General features: G+C 39.3%; 1 non-coding gene across 1 annotated transcript; it reads left to right on the top strand.

The window, feature by feature from the left end:
- Positions 1-569: 569 nt before the first annotated feature.
- Positions 570-734, top strand: LOC128591106 (U1 spliceosomal RNA). The gene has a single exon (XR_008381531.1). It is a non-coding gene; the product is annotated as a U1 spliceosomal RNA (small nuclear RNA).
- The last annotated feature ends 9,596 nt before the right edge of the window (positions 735-10,330 follow it).

Raw genomic sequence — 10,330 nt, 5'->3', positions numbered from 1 at the left:
TCTCCTCCTCAAAAATACTGATATAGATTTTAAGCTCACTAAAACCAGAATCTTCAAATATTAAATCCTCGATTAGGTGCTTCAGTTCAAACAGATATTTAGTGCTATCAATTTCTTGTACTGTTAATTTTCACTTGTTGGAAGGATTAAAGAGAATAGTTACACTTTCTGCTTCGACTAATGGAAAATGTTGTGCTCTTTTAAAAGAAAAGGAATGCAAAACTATTTCTAAAAGCAAATACCTGAGTCACATCAGCATTCCTATTGTGAAAAACATTTTTAATGTTAAAAGCATCAAAGAACTACTAAGTCATGCAAAATTATGGAATCAGATTTCAGAGAAGACGAAAACGAGAGTAAGGCCCACATGTCTGTGCTCTGCAGGCAAAGAGCAGACCTGTCCCGAAGACACACCAGCGAAACCGTGGAAAGTGCTGACAGGTGTGGGGAGAGGAGGGAAGAGTTGAAAACCAGGCCTGCCCACATTATGCAGAGTCAGGATCCTGGCGCAGAAGGGATATGTGCTTTACGTTTGCTTGTAGAAGTGGCATTAGAAGGACTGCAGTTTCATACTTACCTGGCAGGGGAGATAACCATGATCACCAAGGTGGTTTTCTCAGGGTGAGGCTTATCCATTGCACTCTGCATGTGCTGACCCCTGCGATTTCCCCAAATGTGGGAAACTCAACTGCATAATTTGTGGTAGTGGGGGACTGCGTTTGCATTCTCCCCTGATTAAAAAAAAAAAGAATTGCAGTTTATGAGTCATTATGAAACGATAGAATAAAGGTTGCCTAAAATCAGAAGAAAACAGAAGAAAAATAGGGTGGGTGTGGACAGTAGATGTTTAAGGTGTATGCAGTGTATGAGTTGTGTGTTGTGTGTGTGTGGTGGTGTGTAGAGTGTATGTGTGGTCCGTGTGGCAGTGTGTGTGTGGAGTGTGTTGTGGTGTGTGGTGTGTGTGAGGCAGTGTGTGGTGTGTGTGTGGTGTGTGTGTGTGGTGTGAGGCGGTGTGTGGTGTGTGTGTGGTGGTGTGTGTGATGGTGTGTAGAGTGTATGTGTGGTGCATGTGGCAGTGTGTGTGTGGAGTGTGTGTGTGGTGTGTGTGGAGTGTGTTGTGGTGTGTGGTGTGTGTGAGGCAGTGTGTGGTGTGTGTGTGGTGGTGTTTGTGGTGTGAAGTGGTGTGTGGTGTGTGTGATGGTGTGTAGAGTGTATATGTGTTGCGTGTGGCAGTGTGTGTGGTATGTGTGGAGTGTGTGGCAGTGTGTGGCAGTATGTGGTGTGTGTGGTGGTGTGTGTGTGTGGTGTGTGGTGTGTGTGTGGTGTGTGTGGTGTGTGTGTGTGTGGTGGTGTGTGTGTGTGTGTGATGTGTGTATGGTGGTGGGTGGAGTGTGTGTGTGTGGTGTGTATGGAGTGTGTGGCTGTGTGTAGTGTGTGTGAGCCAGTGTGTGGTGTGTGTGTGGCGGTGTGTGGTGTGTGTGTGGCAGTATGTGTGTGGTGGCTATTAGCCAGAAATGTAACATAACCCTAAATGCATATATTTCAAGATATGGACAGATCTACATGGAATAAACAGAAAAAATTGCAGTTGCTGCAGGTGATATTAACATACCTCTCCTAGAACTTGATTTCAAACAAGGAGGCAAAAAGTAAGAGCAGAAAATTTTGAATCAATATGATTATACACTATAGTCAAAAACTATAAAACATTGCAGACAACTGAAGGGTACACTTTCTTCACAAGAACACACAGAATATTTAGGCATATTAACCTGATAGAGGACTATAAAACCACCCTCAAAAATTTTTGAAGTGTAGAGATTATAAAAAGCCTATTTTTTTCTGATAATGCAACTAATTGTGCTATTAAATATTCTGAAGTCTAAATAAAATAAGTATTTGAAAAAAATTCTAAAATTGTAAATGACATTATCAATAAGAAGTTGCAAGGTAAAATATTAAACATAAAAAGAAAACTCTAATGCACCAAACTAGAAGCAGATAAATTTGTGTTTTTGCTGTAGAAAACATTACAAAATAGTTGTCATATGAAGAGGCAATTTTAAAGTATGCAGCCAAAAAAGGAAAAAATTACTATAGAGCATATTATAGTTCTTCATTTTATTATGTTTATGGTATTATCAGTGTCTAAAAATTAGTGATTTATTGTTGTTTCCTTTCTTTAGAGAGACAGTCAACTGTGGAACTTCTACTCCCACTGGTCAATACTGTTATCAGACTTTAATATTTTTTTATTAAGTCAAATACACATAGATCATGAATACATTCATCCATATGTGGGGTACAATGCATTTATTTTTTTTATGCAATCTGACATGGTTAGATCAAACCAATCAACATAGCTTTCGCCTCATTTACTTGATTATTGTGTTAAGACATTTATGGTCTACACTCGTCAGATTTGACTTGTACCCTTGTCCTATGCTCCATAGGTGTGGTCCCGCCTTTCACCCTCCCTCTATCAAACCTACCCTCTCCCCTCCCTCATTAAATTAAAGTTCCACAATACTCTATTTCTAGCATATCTAATGTTTCTGATATAATATTAGAAAAACCATAACAGTGCTATCTGCACGAACTGTTTTGAATATCTTTCATCCATGTGAGTCTATTTGAAGTGTCTACTGTGAACAGAATATCCTTACAACTTGTTTGCTGTACCTATTCCAAACATCCTTGCCTTTTAATTGAAACACATTACAGTCAATGCAATTATTGATTTGTTTTGGTTTCTATCGATCATCTTGCTATTTGTTTTCTAAATGTTTCATCTGCCTTTTTCTCTGTGTTCCATCATCCCACTCTCTTGTGTTAAGTGAGTTAATTTAATTTTCAATGTTAAAGCCTGTATAGGAGAGGATGGAGACGAGACGGCTGACTGAAGCCAGCTTTCCACAGAGGCTCCCGTCCAGAAAGAGAGTTAAAGGACAGAAAGTTAGCGAGTAACCTGGTGGATTAGAGCTGCACCAAGAGAAAAGGTTGAGGAATGCACATCGACCCCGCTGAGGCGAGCTGCAACCCCAAGGATACAAACAAAAGGTACAAAATCCATCACCAAGCGGACAGGAGTCCCCTCCCCCATGAGAATGGCTCGGAGTGCCCCACAAACAAACGAAAAGAGTTCAAAGGTCCTCCCACTACACTTCACAGGAGAGACCCTGTAAAAACTGGACCTACCTCCCCTACTAGGGTGTCACGGTGTTCTCCTGCCAGGCATAAAACTGTATAGAACTGTGTATATTCTCCACCTGTAATTCTGAGCTCCCAGCACTCACCTCCACTCTCACTCTGAGGTCTGGAGGCATGTCCCCCAGGAGTCCAGATTCTTGGGTGATTTCTCGAGGGGTGTGGACAAATGCAGCTGCTCCATACCAATTCTGTGGCATGTGAGTGAGGAGAGGACGATTGGCTGAGAGGGAACCACACCGGAGTGGGGGTGCCCCGAGGTGCAGAGCAGCAGCCATTTTGGCAACAATAGGGCTCACTTCCAGATATTCCGAAGCCACACCCTCTGGTTCCCTGGGCAACCAGAGGAAGCCAGGCATCTTCTCAGGTGGCAACCACTGCAGAACAGATCTGGGATAGAAACGCAGGCCCTGTGAGTAAAGGGTTTGCCTGAGGCAGTACCAGCCTGGGTGGAGAGTGGGGACTAGAAACACACAAGCAGAGCCAGGAAGTTCACAGGGTGAGGATGACCCAGAGGACCACGTTACTGAGCCTAAGATGCACCCAGCCCTCAGGGGATCGTCAGCCTATAGACAAAGGAAGGCAGGAGGCTAGAACTGACAGCTAACCAAATACAAACCTGCAGGAGCAAAGACAGGGCCTGAGGTGCAGACTCTGGGAAGTCAAAACAGCTTCTCTTCTGCAGGGGAATTTAGCAGGGAAAGAAACAAATTCCCGCAAAGTTGTTCTGTTCTGTTCTGTCAGTAACATTAATCAGGGCCGGGGCTGAAACTTAGTGAACACCCCCAAGCCTCCATCAAGCACCTGAGGTTGTCAGGCCTCACCTCACCCTACTGGATAGAAGCAGAGTGCAGCAGTCTAGCTGAGCAGAAATAGATTTCCTGTGATTCACGCAGGTGCAAACCCCTGGAGTATCTGTTCAATACAGACAACTGGGTCACAGCCCTGTGGGGCTATCAGAGACTGTGTGTGACAGAGGTGCAAGGTGGGGAAGGAGGCATCAACCTTCCCAGACTAATCTATTAGCTGGGTGGCTCCTCCTGACTCCACGGAGCACCGGAGCAAGCCATGTCTAAGTTGTCACCAGATCCCTGCGATCCAGTTGCCAGAGACCTTTTAAACTCTTCCAACTGAGACAAATGCTGACTGAGACAATTGATTTGGACCTTTTGAACTGAGCCAATCACCTGAGGATTATTCAAGTGGTGCCCTGGGTGTGTGGTTGTAGGAAGGTTTGATTTTCCTTTTCCAATTGTTGCCTGTGGGGGGCAGAGTGATGTAATTTCTGGTATTTCTCCACAGCTGAGACTTCAACCCAGAGTAACTGTTTCACTAGGGGAGAACAGAGACCAGATGAAAACAAGACAGAACCACTTAGTCCCACCACACCAAACAGGTTCCTAGTTTTCAAGGCCATAGCACTATATGGGTCCTCGACAAAGCTCCAGGGGGGAAAAATCAAATGGTGTAAAACAATCATGGGGCAGAATCAGCGGAAAAACTCTGGTAACATAAATAACCAGAATAGATCAACCCCCCCAAGAAAAGATATGGCAGATGTAAATGAAGATCCCATTCATAAACAGCTGGCCAAGATGTCAGAAATGGAATTCAGAATTTGGATTGCAAACAAGATTAATAGAATGGAGGAAAATTTGGAATTAGAAATTCGAGGAGTAATTCAAAAGTCGGAATTAGAAATTTGAGGAGAAATTCAAAAGTTGTCTCATGAATTTAATGAATTTAAAAACAAAACCACCAAAGATTTTGACACACTGAAGCAAGAATTTGCAGCCCTCAAAGATCAGAAAAATACAGTAGAATCCCTTACTAGCAGACTGGAGCAAGCAGAAGAAAGGATTTCTAGCATTGAAGACAAAGCCTTTGAATGCTCCCAAACTCTCAAAGAGGAAGAGAAATGGAGAGCAAAATCAGATCATTCTCTCAGAGAGCTCTGGGATAATTGAAAGAAGGCTAATATCCACCTCATTGGAATCCCTGAAAGTGATGAAGTGGCCTCGCAAGACACAGAGGCCCTTCTCTATGAAATTATGAAAGAATTTTTCAGACATGCCAAGAGATTCTGAAATTCAGATAGCAGACAGTTTCAGAACCCCAGTAGGACTCAATACGAATAAGACATCCCCCAGGCATATAATAATTAACTTCACTAAAGTTAATGAAGTTATGAAGGAGAAAATTCTGAAAGCTGCCAGGAGAAAGAAAACCATTACCTTCAAAGGGAAGAATATTAGAATGACTGCAGATCTCTCTGCTGAAACTTTTCAAGCCAGAACAGGGTGGTCATCAACTTTTAATCTCCTAAAGCAAAATAACTTTCAAACCCGGATCCTGTATCCAGCTAAACTGAGTTTCATTTATGATAGAGAAATTAAATACTTTAATGACATTCATATGTTGAAGAAATTTGCCATAACCAAACCAGCTCTTCAGGATATTCTCAGACCTATCCTCCACAATGACCAACCCAATCCTCTACCACAAAAGTAAACTCAGTCAGAAACTTTTGATCAAACTCCACTTCCACAGTGGCAAAAGGATTAAAAGTGTCCCCTGGACTTTCGAAAAACTTGATACCCAAAATTTTACCAGACTTATCAATATTCTCCATTAATGTGAATGGCTTAAACTGTCCTCTAAAGAGGCACAGGATAACTGACTGGATACAAAAACTCAGGCCAGATTCTTCCTGCATACAAGAGTCACATCTTACCTTAAAAGATAAATATAGACTCAGGGTGAAAGGATGGTCATCCATATTTCAAGCAAATGGTAATCAGAAAAAAGTAGGTGTTGCGATTCTATTTACAGACACAATAAGCTTTAAACCAACAAAAGTGAGGAAGGATAAGAATGGTCACTGCATATTTGTTAAGGGTATTACTCAATATGAAGAGATTTCAATTATTAATATTTATGTACCCAACCAGAATGCACCTCAATTTATAAGAGAAACTCTAACAGACATGAGCAACTTGATTTCCTTCAGCTCCATAATAGTCATAGATTTCAACACTCCTTTGGCAGTGTTGGATAGATCCTCCAATAAGAAGCTGAGCAAAGAAATTTTAGATTTAAACCTAACCATCCAACATTTGGATTTAGCAGACATCTACAGAACATTTCATCCCCCAAAAAACTGAATACACATTCTTCTCAACAGTCCAAGGAATATACTCCCAAATCAATCACATCTTAGGTCACAAGTCTAACCTCAGTAATTTAAAGGAATAGAAATTACTACTTGCATCTTCATGGACCACCATGGAATAAAAGTTGAACTCCGTAACAACAGGAATCTGCATACTCATACAAAACCATGGAAGATAATAACCTTATGCTGAATGATAACTGGGTCATAGATGAGATTAAGAAGGAAATTGCCAAATTTTTGGAACAAAATGACAATGAAGACATGAATTATTAGAACCTCCGGGATACCACAAAGGCAGTCCTAAGAGGGAAATTTATAGCACTGCAAGCCTTCCGCAGGAAAACAGAAAAAGAGGAAGTTAACAACTTAATGAGACATCTCAAGCAACTGGAAAAGGAAGAACATTCCAATCCCAAAACCAGTGCAAGAAAAGAAATAACCAAATAGAGCAGAATTAAATGAAATTGAAAACAAAAGAATTATACAACAGATCAATATATCAAAAAGTTGGTTTTTTGAAAAGGTCAATAAAATAGATAAACCTTTGGCTAACCTAACCAGGAAAAAGCAAGTAAAATCTCTAATCTCATCAATCAGACGTGACAAAGACGAAATAACAACAGACTCCTCAGAAATTCAAAAAATCCTTAATGAATATTGCAAGAAACTTTATTCTCAGAAATATAAAAATTTGAAGAAAATTGACCAATACTTGGAAGCACGTCACCTTCCAACACTTAGCCAAAATCAAGTGGAAATGTTGAACAGGCCCATATCAAGTTTTGAAATAGCATCAATCACACAAAATCTCCCTAAAAAGAAAAGCCCGGGACCAGATGGCTTCACATAAGAATTCTACCAAACCTTTCAAGAGGAACTAGTACCTATATTACTCAACCTGTTCCAAAATGTAGAAAAAGAAGGACAACTACCCAACATGTTCTATGAAGCAAACATCACCCTGTTCCCCAAACCAGGAAATGACCCAACAAGAAAAGAAAATTATAGATCAATATCGCTAATAAATATAGATGCAAAAATATTCAACAACATCCTAACAAACAGAATCCAACAACACATCAAACAAACTATACATCATGATGAAGTTAGTTATATCCCAGGGTCTCAAGACTGGGTCAATATAAGTAAATCTATAAGTATAATTCAGCCCATAAACAAATTAAAAACAAAACACCATATGATTTTCTCAGTTGGTGTAGAAAAAGCTTTTGATAATATCCAACATCCCTTCATAAACAGAACACTTAAGAAAATTGCTATAGAAGGAACATTTCTTAAACTGATAGAGGCCATCTACAGCAAACCTACAGCCAATATCATATAGAATGGAGTTAAATTGAAATTATTTACACTCATATCAGGAACCACACAAGGCTGCCCATTGTCTCCACTGCTCTTTGACATTGTAATGAAAGTTTTAGCTATCGCGATTAGGGAAGAAAAGGTGATCAAGGGTATTCATATAAGGTCAGAAGAGATCAAACTTTCGCTCTTCGCAGATGATATGATTGTATGTATGAAAACATCAAGGATTCTACTACAGAACTCTTAGAAGTGATCATGGAATACAACGGTGTCTCAGGTTACAAAATCAATGTTCATAAATCGGTAGCCTTTATATATACCCACAATAGTCAAACTGAAAAAACAGTTAAGGACTCTATTCCATTCACAGTAGTGCCAAAGAAGATGAAATATTTGGGAGTTTATCTAACAAGGGATGTGAAAGATCTCTATAAAGAGAACTATGAAATTCTAAGAAAAGAAATAGCTGAAAATGTTAACAAATAGAAAAACATACCATGCTCATGGCTGGGAACAATCAACATTGTTCAAGTGTCCATACTACCCAAAACAATATACAATTTTAATGCAATCCCTATTAAAGCTCCAATGTCATACTTTAAAGATCTTGACAAAATAATGCTTCATTTTATATGGAATCAGAAAAAAAACCTCGAATAGCCAAGACATTACTTGAAAATCAAAATAAAGCAGGAGGACTCATGCTACCAGACCTCAGACTATAAATCAATAGTGATCAAAGCAGCATGGTACTGGCACAAAAGCAGAGAAGTAGATGTCTGGAACAGAATAGAGAACCAAGAGACGAATCCTGCTACTTACCATTATTTGATCTTTGACAAGCCAATTAAAAACATTCAGTGGGGAAAAGATTCCCTATTTAACAAATGGTGGTGGGTGAACTGGCTGGCAACCTGTAGAAGACTGAAACTGGCCCCACACCTTTCACCATTAACTAATATAGACTCTCACTGGATTAAAGATTTAAACTTAAGACATGAAACTATAAAAATACTGGAAGAGAGTGCAGGAAAAAACCTTGAAGAAATCGGTCTGGGCGAGTATTTTATGAGGAGGACCCCCTGGGCAATTGAAGCAGCTTCAAAAATACACTATTGGGACCTGATCCAACTAAAAAGCTTCTGCAAAGCCAAGAACACAGTATGTAAAGCAAGCAAACAGCCCTAAGAATGGGAGAAGGTATTTGCAGGTTATGTCTCCAACAAAGGTTTAATAACCAGAATCCACAGAGAACTCAAACGTATAAGCAAGAAAAGAACAAGGGATCCCATCGCAGGCTGGGCAAGGGATTTGAAGAGAAACTTCTCTGAACAAGACAGGCACACGGCCTACAGACCTTTGAAAAATGCTCATCATCTTTAATCATCAGAGAAATGCAAATCAAAACTACTTTGAGATATCATCTAACTCCAGTAAGATTAGTCCATATCACAAAATCCCAAGACCAGAGATGTTGGCATGGATGGGGAAAAAAGGGAACACTTCTACACTGCTGGTGGGATGCAAATTAATACATTCCTTTTGTAAAGATGTTTGGAGAACCCTTAGAGATCTAAAAATAGATCTGCCATTCAATCCTCTAATTCCTCTATTAGGTATATACCCAGAAGACCAGAAATCACATTATAACAAAGATATTTGTATCAGAATGTTTATTGCAGCCCAGTTCGTAATTGCTAAATCATGGAAAAAGCCCAAGTGCCCATCAATCCATGAATGGATTAATAAAGTGTGGTATATGTACACCATGGAATATTATGCAGCCTTAAAGAAAGATGGAGACTTTACCTCTTTCATGTTTACATGGATGGAGCTGGAACATATTATTCTTAGTAAAGTATCTCAAGAATTGAAGAAAAAGTATTCAATGTTCTCAGCCCTACTATGAAACTAATTTATGGCTTTCACATGAAAGTTATAACCCAGTTATAACCTAAGAATAGGGGGAAGGGGAGAGGGAGGGGAGGGAGGAGGGAGGATGGGCAGAGGGAGGGGGATTGGTGAGATTACACCTGAGGTGCATCTTACAAGGGTACATGTGAAACTTAGAATATAAATGTCTTAACATAATAACTAAGAAAATGTCAGGAAGGCTATGTTAACCAGTGTGATAAAAATGTGTCAAACCGTCTATAAAACCAGTGTATGGTGCCCCATGATTGCATTAATGTACACAGCTATGATTTAATAATAATAAAAATAAAATAAATTTTTAAAAGCCTGTATAGTTTTTTTTAGCTGCCCATCTTTCCACGTTTTTTGAAACATTAAGCATTATAATATATATAATGTTTTATTTAGTAAAGTCCACTTAAACTCAGTCATGACACTGTGACTGTAAAACATAATAACCTGGAAACTATGAAATTCTATGTTTCCAGTCTTTTCTGTTTTTATTCATCATTACCATTACATATTTTACTTCCAAATACGTGTTATATTTCCTATAAAATGTTTTTTACATTAGACTGTTGATTGTCTTTCAAAGAAAAAATAATTGTTCATATTTGCTGACTTCTTTATCATTTTCAGTGTTCTTCATTCCTTCCTTAGAGCTGAGTTTTCATCTGGGAACATTTCCTTAAATTTAGTCTGAAGAAT

This window comes from Nycticebus coucang, chromosome 7, assembly GCF_027406575.1.
Source record: "Nycticebus coucang isolate mNycCou1 chromosome 7, mNycCou1.pri, whole genome shotgun sequence".
In the NCBI taxonomy this organism is placed as follows: Eukaryota; Metazoa; Chordata; class Mammalia; order Primates; family Lorisidae; genus Nycticebus; species Nycticebus coucang.
The sequence above is the reverse complement of the archived record's forward strand: the minus strand, read 5'-3'. Positions and strand labels throughout refer to the sequence as shown.